This window comes from Cherax quadricarinatus, chromosome 65, assembly GCF_038502225.1.
Source record: "Cherax quadricarinatus isolate ZL_2023a chromosome 65, ASM3850222v1, whole genome shotgun sequence".
Taxonomy (NCBI): domain Eukaryota; kingdom Metazoa; phylum Arthropoda; class Malacostraca; order Decapoda; family Parastacidae; genus Cherax; species Cherax quadricarinatus.
In genome coordinates this window covers 3,340,518-3,365,914 of record NC_091356.1, presented here as the reverse complement: position 1 = coordinate 3,365,914, position 25,397 = coordinate 3,340,518, and the positions used below count along the sequence as shown (strand labels likewise).

At 42.8% G+C, this 25,397-nt stretch overlaps 2 protein-coding genes across 3 annotated transcripts in view; one reads left to right on the top strand and one right to left on the bottom strand.

Moving 5' to 3' along the window:
• Positions 1-1,523, bottom strand: part of LOC128700490 (very long chain fatty acid elongase 7-like) — a 75,597-nt gene extending 74,074 nt beyond the window's left edge. Inside the window, exon 1 of the mRNA XM_070098869.1 lies at positions 1,385-1,523. The gene's annotated coding sequence lies outside the window, so the exon portion shown is untranslated. The remainder of the gene's footprint in view (positions 1-1,384) is intronic.
• The window catches only part of LOC128705543 (very long chain fatty acid elongase 7-like), a 149,646-nt gene that overhangs the window by 42,000 nt on the left and 82,249 nt on the right, over positions 1-25,397 (top strand). The gene's annotated exons all lie outside the window — the stretch shown is intronic.

Sequence of the window (25,397 nt, the reverse complement as noted above, 5' to 3'; positions counted from 1 at the left end):
AGCTTTATCAAGTCACATTTCGCTCTGTTTAGAGCTAGATCTACACAGAGCGATAAGCTGTCCCAAAAAAAGACTTATTCAGCAAGAAGGTTTAACGCTTCTTTTTAATAATAATAATAATAATAATAACTTATTATTATTATTATTATTATTATTATTATTATTATTATTATTATTATTATTATTATTATTCAGCTAGGTAACTTTTCACAATTACAGAGGAAAACAAGGGAACACCTTTCAAGTTACAAAAAAAATAAACAACGATTTTTTTTTACCAAGCTTTTCACTGTTCCAGCCTTTTACTGTTACCATATTATACTGGGAACACAAAGTACATTAATCAGATTTCAGAGAGACTCTGTGTGTCCAGGTGTCTGTCTTCATCATGTGATTGAAAGTTATTGAAACTGTGACACGTGTGTAACATATATATATATATATATATATATATATATATATATATATATATATATATATATATATATATATATATATATATATATATATATATATATATATATATATATATGTATATATATATATATATATATATATATATATATATATATGTGTGTTTGTGTGTGTGTGTGTGTGTGTGTGTGTGTGTGTGTGTGTGTCGTGCCGAATATGTAAAACTGGTCAATTAGCAATAACTCATTTAAAATTAAGTCTTTTCTAAAATTTTCTCTTATAAGTTTAAAGATATATTTTTTTGATTAATGTTAATGTAAAAAATTTTAATTTTGCACCAAAAGGAACTTAGAAAACTTACCTAACCTTATTATAACAAGAACAATTTATTTTAGCCTAACCCAACTAAATATATTTTAGATTTGTTTACAATAATTTAATACTAAACAAACACAGTGAAATATATTTTTATCGTTAGGTTCAGAATGATTTTGGCGAAATTATTGCATACACAAATTTTCACTTGACCTATATGGCACGATGAGCGTTGCTATTTAAGCCAAGATCGCAAGTTCCGCCTATTCGGCACGACATATATATATATATATATATATATATATATATATATATATATATATATATATATATATATATATATGTATATGGGTGTGTGTGTGTGGGTGTGTGTGTGTGTGTGTGTGTGTGTGTGTGTGTGTGTGTGTAGTGAACAACATCTGTTTATGTTGATTGCATTTTGCCTTTATTTTCTTCAAGAAAATAGCAGCAAATCTTATAAATAAATTCAATACTGTAATAATCCATCGGAAATGTGACACCCAAAAAAAACTAGTAACAATGAAGAGAGATGCGGAACTTAATATGATTCTAGAAATATAGTATCTAAATGTGTAACATTAAAGAGACTGGTACTTAAATTATGCAACAAAATCAGTGTGCATGTTCTACATACAATGCAGGTAACTGCCTGTGGCAATAAAGCAAACTGTACACTGCGACAATCTGCTTATCACCCTGGTGAGTGATGGCTGCAACTTCACAACTTAGACCAGGATCATTACAAAAGCTTGCGTCCCTGTCGATGTTCTTGCAAAGACTGACAGTGGTACAACTCCAGCTCACCACGAATAATTCACGAATATCAGGGGTCACCTTGACTGTACAAAAAAAGGGAAGCAAGAAACCTGTCGTGTAACAAAAACTATTTAGAACATCTCGTCAACAAAAAGAGAGTCCTTCATGGAGTTAAGGACGTTGGTCATGAAAAAAACTTTGAAAAGTCGTGCACTCTATCCTTATTTAATGGCTGGTCAAGCAAAACCTATGCACTATTGAGGATCATTAAGGCTTCATGTAACCTGTCCACCACAAGTCAAAGATATTTTAAGGCTTAGTATAAGGATTAAAGTAAATTTTAAATTGTGTGGTTCAAGTACTGTGTTCTCTGATGCCGGGTTTGCAGGTTCGAATCCTGCTGTGGATTGACAGATAATGCTTGTAAATAATTTCGCCAGTGTGCGAACTGCTAAGTGTCCTAACTCTGAGCGAAACAAAGCTGAAGGGGGCAAGGGAGTGTCAGTGGGGAGAAATAAATGGGATTAGGTCAGGAAGGGGTAACGATAATGCTGAAGGATCAATCATGGAAGAAAGAGAGAGAATATAAATGTATAAAATCAAGGAATATGTGGATTAAAATAAAGATGGGATGTGAGAAGTGGGTTATATTAAGTGTTCAGGCACCTGGAAAAGAGAGGAATGTAGGGGAGAGAGATATATTAAGTGAGTGTTTAGGGAGTTTTGATTCAAGTGAGAACGTAATTGTTGGGAGGGATAAAAATACTAATTGGGTGAAACTGTTGTAGAGATCATAGGTAAGGTTGGAGTGTCAGGGGTAAATTATAATGGTGGACCTTTAATTGAACTTTATATAAAATGAGGTTTGGTGAAAGGTAATTCGTATTTTAATAAAAAGAGGATAAATAACTAAACGGGATACGATATAGTGCGCAATGAATTGAGGTTGTCTAAGAGTGAATAATTAGATAAAGATTACTTACAGATTACTTGAAGTTGTTAAAAAGTTTTTATGAGAATAGTGAGGCTCAGGGTAGGGTATATAGGCGAGAATGAGATTATTTTTCAATAGAAGTAGGCGTGTTGTCACCTTGGCTGTTCAATATATTAATAGATGGGGCTGTAAAAGAAGTAAAGGCAGGGGTGTTGGGGAGAGGTGTGAGATTTAAAGATAAAGAATCTAACACTAAGTGGGAGTTGTCACAGCTGCTTTTTACCGATGACACTGTACTTTTGGGAGAGTCTGAAGAGAATGTGCAAAGGTTAGCTGACGAATTTGGGAGGGTGTGTAAAAGAAGGAAATTAAAAGTGAACAATGGAAAGAGCAAGGTGATGAGAGTAACGAGAAAAAAGGTAATAAATGACTGGATATCAGACAGGAAGGAGAGAGTATGGAGGAAGCGAATGTGTTTAGATATTTAGGAGTGAACTTATCAGTAAAGCGGTCTATGAAAGACGAGGTGAATCATAGGACTGATGAAAGGAAAAAGATTGGTGGTGCATTGAGGCGTCCGTAGAGACAAAGTACCTTATCCATGGAGGCAAAGAGAGGAATATATCGGAGTATAGTGGTACGAACACTTATATATGAGTGTGAACCATGAGTTTTAAATGTAGTAACGAGGAAAAGGCTGGAGGCAGTGGAGAATTCATGTCTGAGGGCAATGTGTGGTGCAGAGAATTGGTAGAGTAGAGATCAGGAGGAGGTGCGGGAGTTCTAAAAGTATTATCCAGAAGGAGAGGAGGGGTTGTTGAAGTGTTCTGGACACTGAGAGTGGAACAAAATAGGATGCCTCGGAGGGTGTGTAAAACTCTGGTAGTGGGAAGGAGGGGCAGGAGTCATCCTATGAAAGTTTGGAGAAAGGGGGTAAAAGAAGGTTTTGATACCAAGAGACTTGGACAGCTAGCAGGAGGTGGAAGTATTTTTTTATGATTAAACATGCTGTTGGAGTGTAAGCAAGGTTACATTTATGAATGAATTCGGAGAAACCGGTTAACCGGACTTGAATCTTAGAGACCAGAAGTACAGTACATGTTTTCTGAAGGGTCATCTGAGTTGTAGTGTTGGTGTGCCTCTGGCAAGACAGTGATGGAGTGAGTGGTAGTGGAAGGGTTTCTTCTTTTTCTTTATACCCTATCTCGGTGAATATTTTAGAGATTAAAATATACTTGATAGTCAGTGACGTATAGTGCAACGACCTTCGTGTAGCCGATAAAATTGAAACCCCGTTAATTAACGAAACATCCCTTGCAAGGATATACACGCTGCTATTCCAAGCACACACACACACACACACACACACACACACACACACACACACACACACACACACACACACACACACACACACACATCAAGAGATCGATTTTTCACAATATATACAATGTGGCTCCCTGATCATTCTATTGTAACACATTGTAAATATATTTCTACATTATCATACATGTTTCTACTAAGACTAAAAAAGTTCTATATCGCTAGATCGAGCTTTGAGGTTTTGTACGTTAATAAGGACTCTTCTCTGTAAAGTGTGGGAACCGTTTTTATGTTTTTTAAAGTCTTTCGGTATAACCAACAAATTCTCGTGTTGATTTATCCCTAATTTGATGTTTTGAAATCAGAGTTTTCAAAGCACAAAAAATGCCATCTGCCAAAAAAAATGCCATCTGTCAAAAAATGCCATCTGTCAAAAAATGCCATCTGTCAAAAAATGCCATCTGTTAAAAAATGTCATCTGTCAAAAAAATGTCATCTGTCGAAAAATGCCATCTGTTAAAAAATGCCATCTGTTAAAAAATGCCATCTGTCAAAAAATGCCATCTGTCAAAAAATGTCATCTGTCAAAAAAATGCCATCTGCCAAAAAAATGCCATATGTCAAAAAAAATGTTATCTATCAAAACTAATACCGCCCGTTATGTCTAATCGAATATTTATAACGATAATTTTTGTATTTTTGAGTTAATGTATAAAGAATTTGAGTACATTCCTATAACACTCTCTCTGGACTTAACACCAAAGTGATTCTATCGTATTTTAGTACTACAGCCTTAGGAAAATTAGTAAGTTTCAGTATTCCAGAAATATGCATAAAAAGTGGCAAGCTACTATGTTATTTTGGAGTTGGAAAAATAGCGTGTTAAATTTTTTTTTTTTCTTCTCTTTTCAACGGGCAATCCTCGTCGTCAACATAACCGTTAATGCAGATTACAGTCATCAGCAACGAAAGCTGTGAGTCCAGAATGTGCGTTTGTATTTGCCAAAAAAACTGTAATACAATTTACAGTTCTCATGATGCGATAGCATCAACGTGGAAGTAGAATATAATATAATAATCTTTATATCTACAAGTACATGACACAACGCGTACAGCCCATAGCTGACACCAGTAACATACTACATAGAAAGCCCCTTGTTATGCAGAGCATTTCGGGCAAATTAGGCTAATTTTGTCCCCAGAATGCGACTCACACCAGTCGACTAACACCCAGGTACCTACTTACAGCTAGGTGAACAGGGACAGCAGATGTCTTATGGATACAAGCCCAATATTCCACCCGTACCGCGGATTGAACCACGGACACTCACTGAGTGAGATGAGCGAGCTACCAACCGAGCTACAGTGAGTACATGGCAGTACAGAAAAAAAGACAGGCAGCAGAGTACGTGGAAGTCCACACCAAGACTGTCTGCTGAGGAAAAACTATACACATCTATTGCATTGGCTTATCTTGTTATGATGAACACACTTACGAAGGTGAACTGGAACAATTCACAACTTAGTGAAAAGAACGAACAGACAAAATACCATGACTGGAACAATACACAAATAAGCCAAACCAACAATAAAACACAAAAGCAGTATGAAGCAATTTATAAAGATTAGTCTCTCAATCAGGAGTGATATGTCATTTGAAGCTGCGTGAGCGAGATGTCATAGTGTTCCATACCGCTTTTGTGCCTTATTGTCCAGTGTACAACTAACCTACAACTGGAGGGGAAACTTTAGGTGACGTCTCAATCCATCCTGGAATAATCAAGACTTGATAATGGTCCCGGACAGACCGAAACATCATCTGAAGTTTCATCTCTAAATTGTGAATTGAACGTGAGTGACAGAACTTGACCTAACCTCTGCAGCAGCTAAAGTTCCACAGTCAGCAAAATCAACTGAAACCTCTGAATATTGACTCAAGAGAAGACAGCTTGAAAAAAAAAAATCTGCAGGATTTACCACGAACATAAAATTCATTGTTTTCAGTTAAGTACGTGAAGTGTGTCGACATGTACAAAAATGTCTTTGTTATTATATTCTTAAAAAAAACGCTTAAACCTCTTTTTCTAAGAATATAAGAAACGTGAGGTAATCAGGTAGGATTCGAGACAGAGGATAGCTTCAATTCCTTGGATCACTAGCACGTAGCCAGAAACAAGGTACCATCCCTTTCCCCTTGAAGGAAGCAAAGCTTAACGCTGGTGTTAGAACTCCCGACAAACGGGTAGTGATCTATTCTCTGAGAATTAATGCTTCCCTCTCCTTCTTCGGATCGCACCTAATTGCTAAGACTGTTCCTATCATGCATGAAGGGACTGCCAGTAGATACAGTCAAGAGTAAAGTGAATGAATTCTTAGTCATTCCTGACCAGCAGGGCTGTGGTTTGTATGTCGCACAATGTGGGGCCAGAAATAGCAGCATGGTTGATTAGCATTTGATCCATCAGGACATCTCATCTGGGATTGGACCGTGGGAGCGTTGACCCCCGAAAACACTGTTCAGATATCCAGGCGCTGTATTAAGCTCCAACACCACGTTCAGCAAGCTGCGCTTGTTCATCCATTTTATTAGCGAGGTGGACAACGACTCATCACCACGATAAATAATGGATTCCCGTCAGTGTTGTAGTTCCACCAAACAACAATGTAGCGGGTAATATCTCAATCGTATTTTTTTTTTAGTTGTGGCCTGAGGATGGCGACTGCCACTAGTACCACAGTCAGGGATCTCACATATAGGTAACCTATCGGTAAGCCGGTAAGGCAGCGGAAGGCCTCGCTCAGATAATGAAAAGCTCCAGCTGTGGGTCATCATATTACTAAGACCCGCGGCAGGAAACACTTGTCCTGTTTCCTGGCAAACCTTACCAAACCAAACCATATATATAATATATATATAATACCATGCGAGCAATAATACCATGTGAGCAACACATACTAATAAAAATTTCCTAACATTGCGCATGAGTCTATTATTTATACATGTACTAGTATTATATAAATTGTAATATTTGCTGATTAGGTTAGACCAGGTTAAATATGGTTACTGATTATGTTGTTTAGATTAGCTATATTAATCTAGGTTAGGAATGAATGTTGGCTACATTAACTTAGGTACGGTGTGGTATTTACTCCTGTATTTTTACCTCTGCCATTTTTACCTAAACCAATTTTGCCAGTGTCATTTTAAATTAAGATGCTCATTCTAGCGAGATCACATGTGTTCACCGAAGACGTGCTGAGTGGATTCTCTTTGCTTGTGGCACTGAAGTGTTTAGAAAGTCTTCTCTGAGACATTATTAGTTGTAACTCCAAGTGAAGGTGGTACTGTAGGAACTTCAGCATACAAAACACTTTATTTGTATATATTATACAAACAGTCTAGTAACGAAGGAACCAAGATTACTTAGTGTAGGTAACGTAGATATTATTGCAATAAAGGAAACGTTGTTTAATTTGAATGATCGCGATTTACCTGCCGAATGCCAAAGATTAAAATTATTCCTCACATAGAAACACAAGATGAAAATCGGTAGAGCAGCTCTTTATGTCAAAGAAATCTTGAACTGTTGCATCATCGTTAATAATCTTAAGGCCAAAGAGTTAGTTAGTTTAATATGTTTATTATGCACCCCATACCCATCCAGTGGGCGGTAGTCAAAAGATTACAGAGGTACATAATGGGTCCAGGGACTGGACTCCAAAGTTTTGATAGCTGAGCAAGTTACAGAGGTAATGAATTCACAATTTACAAAGGTAATGAACTCACAATTTACAAAGGTAATGAACTCCAGGTAGGTCTAGTCACAATCATGACAAGTTACAAAGGTATTTACAGATTACAGAGGTACACAATGGGTCCAGGGACCGGGCTCCAAAGTTTTGATGGCTGAACTAGGTACAAGGTAATGAACTCACAAGTTACAAAGGTAATGAACTCACAAGTTACAAAGGTAATGAATACTGTAAGAATGGTTACTTACGTGTATACATGGCTGCAATCATGAACAAATTTTAGAGTAATGAGCAATTCACACTTCCACACCCGGTCACAACTGTAGTGAGTTATTGGTGCAAATGTTGATTGCTGAGTCTCTCTCTCTCACACACACACACACACACACATACAAATTCATACACACACACACATAATCACACACACACACACACACACACACACACACACACACACACACACACACACATACATACACAAACTCATACACACACACGCACACACACTCATACACACACACACACACTCATACACACACACACACTCATACTCACACACACACACACACACACACACACACACACACACACACACACACACACACACACACACACACACTCACACACACACACACACACATACACAAACTCATACACACACACGCACACACACTCATACACACACACACACACTCATACACACACACACACTCATACTCACACGCACACACACACACACACACACACACACACACACACACACACACACACACACACACACACACATATGTGGTAATGCTTTATTTACAGCTAGCAAAGTCAGGGTATTTCTCCAGAATGGTCTGTAATATACCACTGTGGATAAAATACTTAGCCATTTCTTGAACACTTCTGAGTGAGTTGTTTCTAAATTCATTAATTTTATCGCACTTCAGTACATAATGACGCAGGGTGTGACAATAATCCATCTGGCAAAGCTTACATTTCGTTTGGTCTACATCTGGTGGTGGTGATTTAACCTGCCAAAGATACTTGTAACCCAGCCGGAGCCGGGCGGTAGTGACATCCAAGAGTCTGCTTATTTTGTTGGATGCACCATAGACATGTGGCTCCTCCCGATGATATAATGATTCACACCACCGGATTCTCCAACACCCAAAACATTCTTAATCATGTACTAGCCTCGTGTCAGGACCTGGGGTTGATAATCTCTACTGATAAAACAAAGATACTCAATAGGCGTCCTCCTCGACAGAGAGGCACAGTTCGTCAGATCCAATTACATGATGGGTCTCTTCTAGAATATGTAAGCAGATACAGGTATCTAGGCTTTGAGGTTCCACTACTTGGACCTGTTGTAACAAGACTTTGTCGCCAATACAAAGAACGACTAAGAGCACTTAGAGTTGTGGCAGGGCTTCACCCCAGGTATGGTGCTAATGTTAAAATTGTGAAAATGATGTATCTTGCTTATATTAGATCATTGGTTGATTATGCTGCGCCACTACTTGCTCTTGTGTCTGACTGGAAGCTTGGAGGGCTGGAAAAACTGCAGAACGAAGCAATGAGGATCATCCTAGGATGCCCTCGTACTGCCAAAATTTTAAATATGCAAAAAGAACTTGATATTCCAAGCATCAGAGATCGTGTTACTGAAAGAAATATCCTAATTGGGGTTAATATGCTCAGGCAAGCTCATTCAAACCCCTGCACAGAAGCCCTCCAAACTTTCCTCAGCACTGGTGAACACTCCTCCAGATGGATCGAAAAGACTGGAACCGACCTCCGCATGAATCAGATACATGATCTATGTCAAGTAAGGCAACAGCGGCACTTCTCCGCTCCATGGAATATTACCCCATTCCAAACTACCATTCCTCCATTTCCCCCCAAACTACTTCTTAAATCACAACCAAAACTTCGCCTTGAAGCCAAACATGAGGCCTTAAGCTGTATTGATAACTTAGTCACGCAGCACACACTCTCGCAAATTATTTACGTTGATGGTTCTGTTCACCAATCCACTGGTGCAGCTGGTAGTGCTGCTGTTGTCGTACAGAGTGATGGCTCTCTTAAAGAAATTGGAGCACGCATCAATAATTGGGCCTCTACCCTTCAGACAGAACTGTTTGCCATACTCCTTGCACTGAAATGCATCTATGTATCAAAGATTGACAGTTTAATTGTAACTGATTCTCTGTCATCCATAAATGCTCTCAACTCATTAAGCATAAATTGTGGCATGCTTGTGTCAGAAGCCAGACACAGGTATGGTAGGATTGTGGACAGTGGAGTCAGAGTGCACATGCTGTGGATTCCATCTCACATTGGTCTTCAGATGCATGATAGAACTGATAAATTGGCTAAGCTGTATGCTTTCAAAGAGGGAGTAGATTACAATCTTGGCTTGTCAGGTAGTAGTTTGAGAACAATAATACGAAAAGAACTTCAGCTGAATTTTATGACTCAAGGCGAAAGAATAGCTTGAAATATGTGACTATAAATCTGTATCTTTTAATGTGAATATTATCATTATTATTACTATTATTATTATTAGTAGTAGTAGTAGTACTAGTATTAGTATTAGTAAAATACCAATATATTAGATAAATCGACACATGTGCATCTAATATAACATCATATTATAACAACGTTTCACTTACCAGGATCACTATCAAGGTAATGCAAACAGTACATGAACACAGCAGATAAAGTGGGATGATGGCAGAATACTAATTAATTGACTGATCGAATCGTCAAGAGCTCCCTCCTGACATGGATCTTAATCCTAAGCACTTATTCCAAGGCTCTCGAAGGAGATGTTTTTGAGAATCTGATGTTGATAGCTACGGTATCATGACCTATGGAGTAGATGTCGATCTAATTCAGCTGTTTTACGACCGTGATCAGGGCCTTGCAGTAGTCCCTCTGCGTTCCACTGCAAAACAATTTATATACTACAGCTGGGTGAGGTCTTCAGGCCTCCCATGATTGTCTCGGCCCTGTGTAGGGTGGTTGTTTACATTTACAAATAAACGTATGGATTCTGTTTTGTCCTTCATGCATGTATTCAAGTAGATATTCACAATAGTTCTAAATGTCTCTTTGTTTTATATCGAGTCTATCACGTCGCATGTAACCTCGGTGAAGCACGTGATTGTCGACATCATTTGATGGCTCAGGGGTAATACGGGATGTCTTGTTCTGTTCCCTTAGTCTACAGTACTCTTCACCGATAACTTGTGACTTGTAGTATTAGGTAGTTAGAGGTAGTCTACTCCTGCAGCATGGAGCCTACTGGCTGCCGTTGTAGGGTGAGGGATTGAGCAGAAGTGTCCGGAGCCGGCTGAGCTCCAGACACTGTGGCCGGGTGAGTGGCCCTGGGTTCCTTGATACTGTAGCCTTCTCAGGAAGAGGCTGCTGCTCAGTGGTGAGGGCTCTACTTGTTGGAGGCTGGCCAACTGGTGTTTTCCATTCTGCCCTGACACGGCGGAACCTCTCCGAGCAGTGCAGGTTCCAGGCATGATGCTTCTTTCTGCAGTTCAGACACTGACGTTCCACAGCCTCACCTCTCTTTAGTTTATCCAAGCAGTCCTTTGTCGGGTGAGACGCGCTTCAGATGCCGCATATTTCATTAAACTGACATCGGACGCTGAGCTGGTTGTACCTTTGGCACATGAAACACCTCAAAGGTTCCGATGTTACGTTCTAACCTGGTATTTTCCCCAGCAGCCGAGACGGCATATCAAGACCTACCTCATTGAAACGCTGCCGTCCTTCTTGGTTCGGAACCGCTCAGTTTTCAAGATGCGTTGGTGATGTGGATTGCGTGGAGAGGCATGTCTAGCGGATAGTGCATTAGTACGCCTTTTGTTACCCACTCTATTGATTCTAGCTCTGTAAGAACAAGTGGTGATTCGAGGTCGTTCACCCTCTGTAGTACTTCATAGAACTCTGTGTTACGGGGATGAGAATAAACTTCCCTTTCAAATTTGGGGACACTGATATCTTCAGGCCGTATATCCTCTCCAGGTGAATTACAGCAGCATGTGATGGGTTGTGGTGTCCTTTGTTGATCAACCTGAATTTCTTGTCTATGGATAGTTTGCCTTGTCCTATCTGAGGCACGGAAACACTGTCTCCTCTTGGACTTGGGGGATCGTATTTCCAGTCAACCTTTGATATACAGTGTTTCTATGGATGGGATAAACATTTCATGATCCATCTCTGTCTCATTAAAAACATTCCAGTTGTCATTGGATAGTACTGAAACTTCCTTGCAATACATGTTCAGTCAACAATTAATAAAAATTGCTGTAGGCAACCATTTGTTCCTAACCACTATCTATAGCAGAGTGTTACATATGACAGGGCTCGCTCCCTTCGTCTTAATTATATCTACTGCTGTCCTATGCTTTGCAAGTAGGTTCTTACTCCTTAACTGTGCAACCTCATTTCCTCCAGGGCTTAGGCAGATAACAGGGTTGATCCAATTGCCAGTCATGTTGCTTCAGAATTTTCTAGCTATACCCGTCATTTTAGTCCCTGGAAAACACACCCTCTGCCTCCTCTTCCTACCCTTGTTGCAAAAAACTTGTCCAAAAATATATTTGGGAGTCGCCTACTATTAAAAAATCCAGTCTGTTACTAGGTGGCTTTTCATGTGTCCTTAATAACCAAACAACATTCTTCCTGCAACCAAGGAATTAACAGTTTTAACAGCTGTTTCTTCAACCTTATTTATCCTCCTCATTAATCATTTCCTGTATGCTAATTTTCATTCCCAAGACTGATATCTCTGATATACTATTCTTTATTCAGAAGAGGACTCTTCTTACTATCTATAAGGAGTTCTATCTTTTCCCCAGTTTCTCCAGCTCTGACTTCATCTGAAGGAACAGCTGCTCAAAACTAAGAGGTGTCCTTAGCATTTTAACATCACTAGTACGGAAAATCCTTTAAACACAATGATACATTAGACGTCTTCCATATATATTATATATTATACTCGTTTACAGTGTTTATGTTGAATAGATTAGTTAGTGGGTGTGAAGCTCACTGTTTACCTTCTTGAATACTGCTTGAAATTCATGTTATACTCATTTACCAGTTTAATTGTGACATCCGCAGTGACGCAGCCTTGATTTCAACTATTAAGTTTAATTTTGTGTTCCTTAAGAACCCTTGAAAACAGTTCATCAAGACCCTGGGACTTGTTATGCTTTAGTCGATTTATTTATTTAATAACCATGAAGTCTGCTTCCTCAAGTCCACTGTATATAGTCAATTACTGAAAATGTATTTATCCTTTCGTGTAAAGACCGAAAGGAAATAATTCTTTAAAATTCGAACACTTTTCTCGTAATTACAGTAAGCTATCGAGAGTTAGTTTTAAATAAACCTAATTTATCTCTAATTATTGTTTAATATACCTGGAAGAAAAATTTCCGTATATACGAGAAAGCAATTGCGGCACTTCATTGCCTCAACGCGAGAAAAAAAAATGCCACTAGTTACCCCATATCAACACACATCGTGTTACCTCAACAGCTGATGAAATTTACTGCAATTCTTACTTAATTCTGTAGTTACCTGCCTTGGCTGTGAATATTCAGACAAATCTTGCTCATGCAGCCGAGACCAGGATATAACAAACGACGTATATACAAAAAAATACAATTGTTTAAAAAACAGCAAAAACATCCGACACCACTTGCTAACTGCGATGTTCTTTTTTTTTTTTTTTTTTTTTTTTTTTGCTGTTCACGGGGAACCACCCAGGGCAAACCTTGCTGGGCAAAGGGGCTGAAATTTTTTATAAATTTGGCTGTATCCCTTGGACAAAGAGGGTGGAGTCCTTGGGTAAGGTGGTTGGAGTCCTTGGGTAAGCTGGTTGGAGTCCTTGGGTAAGCTGGTTGGAGTCCTTGGGTAAGGTGGTTGGAGTCCTTGGGTAAGGTGGTTGGAGTCCTTGGGTAAGGTGGTTGGAATCCTTGGGTAAGCTGGTTGGAGTCCTTGGGTAAGGTGGTTGGAGTCCTTGGGTAAGCTGGTTGGAGTCCTTGGGTAAGGTGGTTGGAGTCCTTGGGTAAGCTGGTTGGAGTCCTTGGGTAAGGTGGTTGGAGTCCTTGGGTAAGCTGGTTGGAGTCCTTGGGTAAGGTGGTTGGAGTCCTTGGGTAAGCTGGTTGGAGTCCTTGGGTAAGCTGGTTGGAGTCCTTGGGTAAGGTGGTTGGAGTCCTTGGGTAAGCTGGTTGGAGTCCTTGGGTAAGGTGGTTGGAGTCCTTGGGTAAGGTGGTTGGAGTCCTTGGGTAAGCTGGTTGGAGTCCTTGGGTAAGCTGGTTGGAGTCCTTGGGTAAGGTGGTTGGAGTCCTTGGGTAAGGTGGTTGGAGTCCTTGGGTAAGGTGGTTGGAATCCTTGGGTAAGCTGGTTGGAGTCCTTGGGTAAGGTGGTTGGAGTCCTTGGGTAAGCTGGTTGGAGTCCTTGGGTAAGGTGGTTGGAGTCCTTGGGTAAGCTGGTTGGAGTCCTTGGGTAAGGTGGTTGGAGTCCTTGGGTAAGCTGGTTGGAGTCCTTGGGTAAGGTGGTTGGAGTCCTTGGGTAAGCTGGTTGGAGTCCTTGGGTAAGCTGGTTGGAGTCCTTGGGTAAGGTGGTTGGAGTCCTTGGGTAAGCTGGTTGGAGTCCTTGGGTAAGCTGGTTGGAGTCCTTGGGTAAGCTGGTTGGAGTCCTTGGGTAAGCTGGTTGGAGTCCTTGGGTAAGCTGGTTGGAGTCCTTGGGTAAGCTGGTTGGAGTCCTTGGGTAAGCTGGTTGGAGTCCTTGGGTAAGCTGGTTGGAGTCCTTGGGTAAGCTGGTTGGAGTCCTTGGGTAAGCTGGTTGGAATCCTTGGGTAAGGTGGTTGGAATCCTTGGGTAAGGTGGTTGGAATCCTTGGGTAAGCTGGTTGGAATCCTTGGGTAAGGTGGTTGGAATCCTTGGGTAAGGTGGTTGGAATCCTTGGGTAAGCTGGTTGGAATCCTTGGGTAAGGTGGTTGGAATCCTTGGGTAAGGTGGTTTGAATCCTTGGGTAAGGTGGTTCGAATCCTTGGGTAAGGTGGTTGGAATCCTTGGGTAAGCTGGTTGGAATCCTTGGGTAAGCTGGTTGGAATCCTTGGGTAAGGTGGTTGGAATCCTTGGGTAAGGTGGTTGGAATCCTTGGGTAAGCTGGTTGGAGTCCTTGGGTAAGCTGGTTGGAATCCTTGGGTAAGGTGGTTGGAGTCCTTGGGTAAGCTGGTTGGAATCCTTAGGTAAGCTGGTTGGAGTCCTTGGGTAAGCTGGTTGGAATCCTTGGGTAAGCTGGTTGGAGTCCTTGGGTAAGGTGGTTGGAATCCTTAGGTAAGGTGGTTGGAGTCCTTGGGTAAGGTGGTTGGAATCCTTAGGTAAGGTGGTTGAAGTCCTTGGGTAAGGTGGTTGGAATCCTTAGGTAAGGTGGTTGGAGTCCTTGGGTAAGGTGGTTGGAATCCTTAGGTAAGGTGGTTGAAGTCCTTGGGTAAGGTGGTTGGAATCCTTAGGTAAGCTGGTTGGAGTCCTTGGGTAAGGTGGTTGGAATCCTTGGGTAAGGTGGTTGGAATCCTTAGGTAAGGTTGTTGGAAACCCTGAAATGGGTGGCTGGTATCTCTGAGTAAGATAATTGAAATAACTGAACAATATATTTGGAATTCTTGAACAAAATAACTAGAAGAGCCTTTGCACAGGATAATCGGAATCCATGAACAAGGATTTGTGAAGACAATACTTCCACAATGCAGGTATAATTATGTTTGCTAAATGTGATGTAAATGGATTAGAAAGCCAACAAGATAAAGAATTGGGCAATTTTGCAACATTTTGGAATCTTTATTGTGGAAATGTTTCGTCAATAAATGCCACCCTCAGTTGCATTTCAGGCACATCCCTGAAGGTGTGGAGAATGACTACCTCGGAGTTCGTAGTGGAAGGCAAAGTGTTGTCTGCTAAGTTCCTAGTGGAAGACGACATAAAATACTAAGGTGGCCTCCTGATTGGTTTCAGAACCATGTAAGAGCTGGATATCAACATCTAACCCAGGAGGTGACGAATCCTATTTGGGGATCTCAACGCTCCTCTTTTTTCGAGAGGGGGGACGTGTTCCATTTGGTACCATCTCGGTTGATGAACATGTATATTAATTATAGTTTTTAACGTGGAAAATTTCAGAAGTTGTTCTCGGCACACAGACACCAGTTCTTGTGTCCCACAAGAGTGTTCTATGTAAAACGTCTCTTGAAAAATCGGAGCGAAGCTAAGAGGAGAAGGCAGTCTAAGGGAGCTCAGATAGACTTTTACTCTGGCTCTCATTCAGCTCATGGTAGCGCCATTTATCCATCCACACGGGCCTTGTGAATACACCACACGGGCCTTGTGGATACATCACACGGGCCTTGTGAATACATCACACGGGCCTTGTGGATACACCAAACGGGCCTTGTGGATACACCACACGGGCCTTGTGGATACACCACACGGGCCTTGTGAATACATCACACGGGCCTTGTGGATACACCACACGGGTCTTGTTGATGCACCACACGGGCCTTGTGGATACCTCACACGGGCCTTGTGAATACATCACACGGGTCTTGTTGATGCACCACACGGACCTTGTGGATACCTCACACGGGCCTTGTGGATACATCACACGGGTCTTGTTGATGCACCACACGGGCCTTGTGGATGCACCACACGGACCTTGTGGATACACCACACGGGCCTTGTGGATACACCACACGGGCCTTGTGGATACATCACACGGACCTTGCGGATACACCACACGGGTCTTGTTGATGCACCACACGGGCCTTGTGGATACACCACACGGACCTTGTGGATACACCACACGGGCCTTGTGGATACACCACACGGGCCTTGTGAATACATCACACGGGCCTTGTGAATACACCACACGGGTCTTGTTGATGCACCACACGGGCCTTGTGGATGCACCACACGGACCTTGTGGATACACCACACGGGCCTTGTGGATACACCACACGGGCCTTGTGGATACACCACACGGGCCTTGTGAATACACCACACGGGCCTTGTGGATACATCACACGGGTCTTGTGGATACATCACACGGACCTTGTGAATACACCACACGGGCCTTGTGAATACATCACACGGGCCTTGTGAATACACCACACGGACCTTGTGAATACACCACACGGACCTTGTGAATACACCACACGGGCCTTGTGAATACACCACACGGGTCTTGTGAATACATCACACGGGCCTTGTGAATACACCACACGGGTCTTGTTGATGCACCACACGGGCCTTGTGAATACACCACACGGGTCTTGTTGATGCACCACACGGGCCTTGTGGATACACCACACGGACCTTGTGGATACACCACACGGGCCTTGTGGATACACCACACGGGCCTTGTGAATACATCACACGGGCCTTGTGAATACACCACACGGGTCTTGTTGATGCACCACACGGGCCTTGTGGATGCACCACACGGACCTTGTGGATACACCACACGGGCCTTGTGGATACACCACACGGGCCTTGTGGATACACCACACGGGCCTTGTGAATACACCACACGGGCCTTGTGGATACATCACACGGGTCTTGTGGATACATCACACGGACCTTGTGAATACACCACACGGGCCTTGTGAATACATCACACGGGCCTTGTGAATACACCACACGGACCTTGTGAATACACCACACGGACCTTGTGAATACACCACACGGGCCTTGTGAATACACCACACGGGTCTTGTGAATACATCACACGGGCCTTGTGAATACACCACACGGGTCTTGTTGATGCACCACACGGGCCTTGTGAATACACCACACGGGCCTTGTGAATACATCACACGGGCCTTGTGAATACACCACACGGGTCTTGTTGATGCACCACACGGGTCTTGTTGATGCACCACACGGGCCTTGTGGATACACCACACGGACCTTGTGGATACACCACACGGACCTTGTGAATACATCACACGGGCCTTGTGGATACACCACACGGACCTTGTGGATACACCACACGGACCTTGTGGATACACCACACGGGCCTTGTGGATACACCACACGGACCTTGTGGATACACCACACGGACCTTGTGAATACATCACACGGACCTTGTGGATACACCACACGGACCTTGTGGATACACCACACGGACCTTGTGGATACACCACACGGGCCTTGTGGATACACCACACGGACCTTGTGGATACACCACACGGACCTTGTGAATACATCACACGGGCCTTGTGGATACACCACACGGGTCTTGTTGATGCACCACACGGGCCTTGTGGATACACCACACGGACCTTGTGGATACACCACACGGACCTTGTGGATACACCACACGGGCCTTGTGAATACATCACACGGGCCTTGTGAATACACCACACGGGTCTTGTTGATGCACCACACGGGCCTTGTGGATGCACCACACGGACCTTGTGGATACACCACACGGGCCTTGTGGATACACCACACGGGCCTTGTGGATACACCACACGGGCCTTGTGAATACACCACACGGGCCTTGTGGATACATCACACGGGTCTTGTGGATACATCACACGGACCTTGTGAATACACCACACGGGCCTTGTGAATACATCACACGGGCCTTGTGAATACACCACACGGACCTTGTGAATACACCACACGGACCTTGTGAATACACCACACGGGCCTTGTGAATACACCACACGGGCCTTGTGGATACATCACACGGGCCTTGTGAATACATCACACGGACCTTGTGAATACACCACACGGACCTTGTGAATACATCACACGGACCTTGTGAATACACCACACGGACCTTGTGAATACACCACACGGACCTTGTGAATACATCACACGGGCCTTGTGGATACATCACACGGGCCTTGTGGATACATCACACGGGCCTTGTGAATACATCACACGGGCCTTGTGAATACACCACACGGGCCTTGTGAATACATCACACGGGCCTTGTGAATACATCACACGGGCCTTGTGAATACATCACACGGGCCTTGTGAATACATCACACGGGCCTTGTGAATACACCACACGGACCTTGTGAATACATCACACAGGCCTTGTGGATACATCACACGGGCCTTGTGGATACATCACACGGGCCTTGTGAATACATCACACGGGCCTTGTGAATACACCACACGGGCCTTGTGAATACATCACACGGGCCTTGTGGATGCACCACACGGGCCTTGTGAATACATCACACGGGCCTTGTGAATACATCACACGGGCCTTGTGAATACATCACACGGGCCTTGTGAATACACCACACGGACCTTGTGAATACATCACACGGGCCTTGTGAATACACCACACGGGCCTTGTGAATACATCACACGGGCCTTGTGAATACATCACACGGGCCTTGTGAATACACCACACGGGCCTTGTGAATACATCACACGGGCCTTGTGGATGCACCACACGGGCCTTGTGAATACATCACACGGGCATTGTGGATACACCACACGGGTCTTGTGGATGCACCACACGGGCCTTGTGGATACACCACACGGGCCTTGTGAATACATCACACGGGCCTTGTGGATACACCACACGGGCCTTGTGAATGCACCACACGGGTCTTGTTGATGCACCACACGGGCCTTGTGGATACACCACACGGGCCTTGTGGATACCTCACACGGGCCTTGTGGATACACCACACGGGCCTTGTGGATACACCACACGGGCCTTGTGGATACACCACACGGGCCTTGTGGATACACCACACGGGCCTTGTGGATACACCACACGGGCCTTGTGGATACACCACACGGGCCTTGTGGATACACCACACGGGCCTTGTGGATACACCACACGGGCCTTGTGGATACACCACACGGGCCTTGTGGATACACCACACGGGCCTTGTGAATACACCACACGGGCCTTGTGGATACACCACACGGGCCTTGTGGATACATCACACGGGCCTTGTTGATACACCACACGGGCCTTGTGGATACATCACACGGGCATTGTGGATACACCACACGGGTCTTGTGGATGCACCACACGGGCCTTGTGGATACACCACACGGGCCTTGTGGATACATCACACGGGCCTTGTGGATACAGCACACGGGCCTTGTGGATACACCACACGGGCCTTGTGAATACATCACACGGGCCTTGTGAATACACCACACGGGTCTTGTTGATGCACCACACGGACCTTGTGGATACATCACACGGGCCTTGTGGATACACCACACGGGCCTTGTGGATACACCACACGGGCCTTGTGGATACACCACACGGGCCTTGTGGATACATCACACGGGCCTTGTGGATACACCACACGGGCCTTGTGGATACACCACACGGACCTTGTGGATACACCACACGGGCCTTGTGGATACCTCACACGGACCTTGTTGATACACCACACGGACTTTGTTGATACACCACACGGACCTTGTTGATACACCACACGGACCTTGTGGATACACCACACAGACCTTGTGGATACACCACACGGACCTTGTAGATGCACAACAAGGACCTCGTGGATCCACGAGTAGCTGTATCCACGAGGGATAAAATAGCTTTTTCTAAAATATTAAAGTCATTCTGTAAGTAAAGTAAGCTTTAATCTTAACAAAATTTTGCTCTGTGAAGAGCTACATCAAGTATAACTTTAGACTTAAAGCTGTATACAAAGTTCGCTCTATGTAGAGCTTTACCTAGTTTAATCTTAGACTTCATATAGCTCTACACGAAACTTCTTCTGAATATGTATTTCACTCTACTGTCGGCATCCATCTGTTCTAATTAAAATATTTCTTTTGCGTCCCTATCAGGACTTGAGTAGACACTCAGTTATTGTCTTATTCGTAGGAGCAGTGAGGGTTTTAATAATTACCTGACTAGTTTTCGGAGAAAAGTGAGGCTAGTCCTTGACTAGTCCAGTAGGTAGCCACCAGCCACATGAGGCCCAGTTGACTGAGAGCCAGCAGGTACACATCAATCTAACAAGTTTAGTATTATGGTTAGCGGCTCGCCGACTAGGCTTTCCACTGTTTTCCATCAATGCATCCTTATCCTGATTTCTGTGTAATCAGTTAACGTCTCAACCTATGAAGGTGAATTAGAAACGTACAACAATTGGGTATCTTTACTGTGGAAACGTTTCGCAACCAGTTGCTTCCTCAGTCCAATACAGAGATGAATGATGGAAGATCAGGAGTTTGAGGTAATCAGTCCCTCAACCTGGAGTCGATGTGATCAGTCCATCAATCTTGATAAGAGTACAGCATATGCGCGGAAAAGTGGCTAATATAATACAGACATGTGAGGCGAAGCAGTCGAAGGCGGCGTCACCTTGGGCAAATCCACAGGTGGAAGCAGTACATGACTATAGGTTAGGCAAGCGTAGAATTCCCTGTATCAGGATCCCAACATGTTGCTGTGCCTGACAGAAATTGTAGACAAATGCTTCAGAGAACCGACAAGATGATGAATTAGATACACTTGGGTGTATCTAATTCATCAACACTTGGGTGTCTTCACACCCAAGTGTTGCAAGTGTTGCACAGGTGTCTAATTCTTCAACTTGTCGGTTCTCTGAGGCATTTATCTACAGTCTCAACCAGTTACTTACACGTTCCAGACTTACTACTTACTTTCCAGACCTATCAATAACCTTCCTTTCCAATAGCCTGATATATTTTTTTTTTATTTTTGTACCAGATTAGTTAACACACTTCAACTACTGGAACACTTTTGTACTGATAACAATAAAAAATACCTTTTTTAACAACTAACAGTCATTACTTCACTGTAATTATAATTAAAAATGGTAATTAAGACATTTCGCGACTGAACACACACACACACACACACACACAGTTATATCTGTCTGTCTATCTGAAAAAAATAAGACACTTGAACAACATTTGGGAATATTTATTGAGGAATGGTTTCGCCAGCCAGTGGCTTCTTCAGTCCAATACAGAGAATAACAGAGGAAGATGAGAGGTAATCAGTCCCTCAGCCTGGAGTCGAAGTGTTCAGTCCATCAAGAAATCACTGGATATCAAAACATTTCCACAATCAACATTCCCAGATGTTTTCAAAATAATTTTATCACATTTGTCTATATATTCATCTATCTATATATCTATCTCAGCCATCTATCGGCCCAGGAACTGGTGCCCAAGACACCTGTACCAGTGCTCAGAGGGTTTACCCAGTTTTTGCTGAGAGACCAAACTTAATACTGTATTCTCTGGCAGTCTCAACATCCAGGTTTTTGTCACTTTTGCAAAGGAGTTTCTTTTATATATTTCTTAAGGGATTGAGAGAACTTTCTACCCTCTCTGTAATTCTTCCCCTCCTTACCCCCTCCTTCACCCCATCCTTCACCCTCTCCTTCACCCCATCCTTCACGCCCTCCTTCACTCTCTCCTTCACACACACACACACACATTAAGAAGAGGTCTGATAAAGCTCATGGAGCAGGAAGAGTGACCTAGTAGCGACCAGTGAAGAGGCGGGCCAGGAGCTGTCACACGATCCTTGCAACCACAACTAGGTGGGTACACACACACACACACACACACACACACACACACACACACACACACACACACACACACACACACACACACACATACACACACACACCAAGTGCAAAGTCATGAAGATTGGGGAAGGGCAAAGAAGACCGCAGACGGAGTACAGTCTAGGGGGCCAGAGACTACAAGCCTCACTTAAGGAAAAAGATCTTGGGGTAAGCATAACACCAGGCACATCTCCTGAGGCGCACATCAACCAAATAACTGCTGCAGCATATGGGCGCCTAGCAAACCTCAGAACAGCATTCCGACATCTTAATAAGGAATCGTTCAGGACCCTGTACACCGTGTACGTTAGGCCCATATTGGAGTATGCGGCACCAGTCTGGAACCCATACCTAACCAAGCACGTAAAGAAACTAAAGAAAGTGCAAAGGTTTGCAACAAGACTAGTCCCAGAGCTAAGGGGTATGTCCTACGAGGAGAGGTTAAGGGAAATCGACCTGATGACACTGGAGGACAGGAGAGATAGGGGGGACATGATAACAACATATAAAATACTGAGAGGAATTGACAAGGTGGACAGAGACAGAATGTTCCAGAGATGGGACACAGCAACAAGGGGACACAGTTGGAAGTTGAAGGACTCAGATGAATCACGGAGATGTTAGGAAGTATTTCTTCAGTCACAGAGTAGTTAGGAAGTGGAATAGTTTGGGGAGCGATGTAGTGGAGGCAGGATCCATACATAGCTTTAAGCAGAGGTATGATAAAGCTCACGGTTCAGGGAGAGTGACCTAGTAGCGACCAGTGACGAGGCGGGGCCAGGAGCTAAGACTCGACCCCTGCAACCACAACTGGGTGAGTGCAACTGGGTGAGTACACACACACACACACACACACACACACACACACACACACACACAGGTTTTACTGGCTGGAAAAATCCCATTGTAACGCTCTGCTGGTCAAGGCTTCACTGCCAGCACCACAGGTTTAATTTTTCTGCTCTTTACTGTCCTTTTTGTCTCCCCTGCCGATTTTTTCTCTGCTTTTTATGCTTATCTTTCTCCTTCTTTATTATTATTATTATTATTATTATTATATGATATATGGTGTGTTTCAAAATCTATAAGTCAATGATTTATATCTCTTGACTCATTGATGTACAGGAGACCATGATTATGGGATACTGGGGATGCTTTTGTTAGACGGCAGAGCGGCCAAAACATATCCAGTTTTGACTGTGATTTAGAAAATCAACAAGTTGAAGAATGAAACACATCAGTATCTCATTCTTCCACTTACCAGTTTTGTTTACCTTCCTCCAAGTTTACCGTGCGTAATTTTGGAACGGCTCCTCTGGCGAGGTGGAAACTCTCTGCGTTGGTGTGTCTTAGAAGAAGGTTCTGGATGGTATTCAACTCTGTAGGCCCCAGTTTATCAGTTTTAGTGCGTACACATAACACAGCAGTTTCCATCACATAAGTTGAAGATCCCTCAACCGTTCGGTTTCAGTCTTTCAACAAAAGTGTAACCTAAAGAGCAAAAAAGCATAATACCGGAGAAAGAGCCTGGAACTAGGTGAAATACCGGAGACCTTGAACAATGCATAAGGAAGGCAGTAGAGCACTGCTTAAAAGTACAGAACATTAGCCCTAACTTTCCACATCATAAAAATCTTTGAGTGATGAGATGTCAGATTACAAACTTCACGAAACATTGTACAAAATGCATAATCCAAATCAGCATGGTTTTAGAACGGGGCGATCATGCCTGTCACAGCTGCTGAACCACTATGACACAATTACGGAGGCGTTGGAAGAAAACCAAAACACAGAGGTGATATACACAGATTTTGCAAAGGTGTGCTTGCACACAAAATGAGGGCCATAGGCCTTAGGGGGGGGATAGACAGACGAATCTTCGGGTTCCTAACACAAAGATAAAAAAAAATAGTAGTAAACAAAGCAAACTCCAGCATCAGCAAGGTAAAAAGTTCAGTTCCCTAAGGCACTGTCCTGTCACCTCTGGTGTTTCTTATCATCGTAGCAGAAATGTCGCAATTTTGCATCATCATTTGCAGGTGGCACTAAAATAAGCATTCAAGTCACTTCAGTAGAAGATACTGGACAGTGGAGCACAACATGACATTCATTGGTGAAAAATTCCAGCTGCTTAGGTATGGAAAGAATGCGGAACTCAAAAGGGACACTGAATACCAAAAAAACAGGATCATCAAACAGAAGGAAATGAAAAAGTGAAAGACTTTGGAATAATTACGTTAGCTGACTAGATATTAGTTGCATTCGAATAGCTAACTGAAACAGACTTGCTACATAGCCATACTCAGTATCAACGAGAGTAAGAGAAAGCAAAGAAAGTAAGTAGGCGAGTAAAAGTACTCATAAAAAAATGTGGAGCATTGCGCAGAAATGGAAGCACTGCACTGTAAATTATTCACCGATACCGTTTTACGAACAACAGTTCAAGGAAGGTAAAAAAAGTAAAAAAGATTGGCAATGAGGTCCAGTTTTCCAGGAATCAAAGACACCTAGACGAGAATATCAAGGCATCACGAAAACTATCGTACAGCACCATTGAGAGAACAGCAACAACAGCCGCAGCTGTTGAGACAAGGGAGAGAGATTGGACACAATAACAATAATAGTAGTAGTAATAATAATAATAATAATAATAATAATAATAATAATAATAATAATAATAATAATAATTAAATGACCAGTTGTAAAGGCACGATCCTCTGTCCACTAATATCAAAACAGAATGCCTACTCTTACCATTAGGCTTTTCCTGAGAGCAAAGCAAATACACTCGGTATTAATTACAACACATTCAAGGTCAAACAAGGATTCGCAGAGACGCGTCATCATGTCTGAGTTTATTATTCAACTCTGGGGGAAGCTGACACTGTGGGAGCATAATACGAGGAACAATGAGAAGTATAACAAATACTATCTCTTGCCGTGTGTTAGGTAGTAAAAGTGAATGAAAGTTGGTGAGCGGAATAGTCAAACAGAAAGCAGGAGACTAACATGCCTGATTTCTTTTTTTGTTTGAACATAAGAAGTATTGTAAGAATAGGAGGGGAGAAATGAGTATAGTGGGAAAGAGAAATGAGAAACGTTATGGATAAGCAGCAAGAGAGAAGAAAAGGTTCAATGTCTTGATCACTATTGGTGAGCTTCAAGGCTGTATTTTTTTGTCACACAGTAATTTATATTTTCACCGCACTCCATATACAAAAGAGAGAAAAATTCCTTTGGT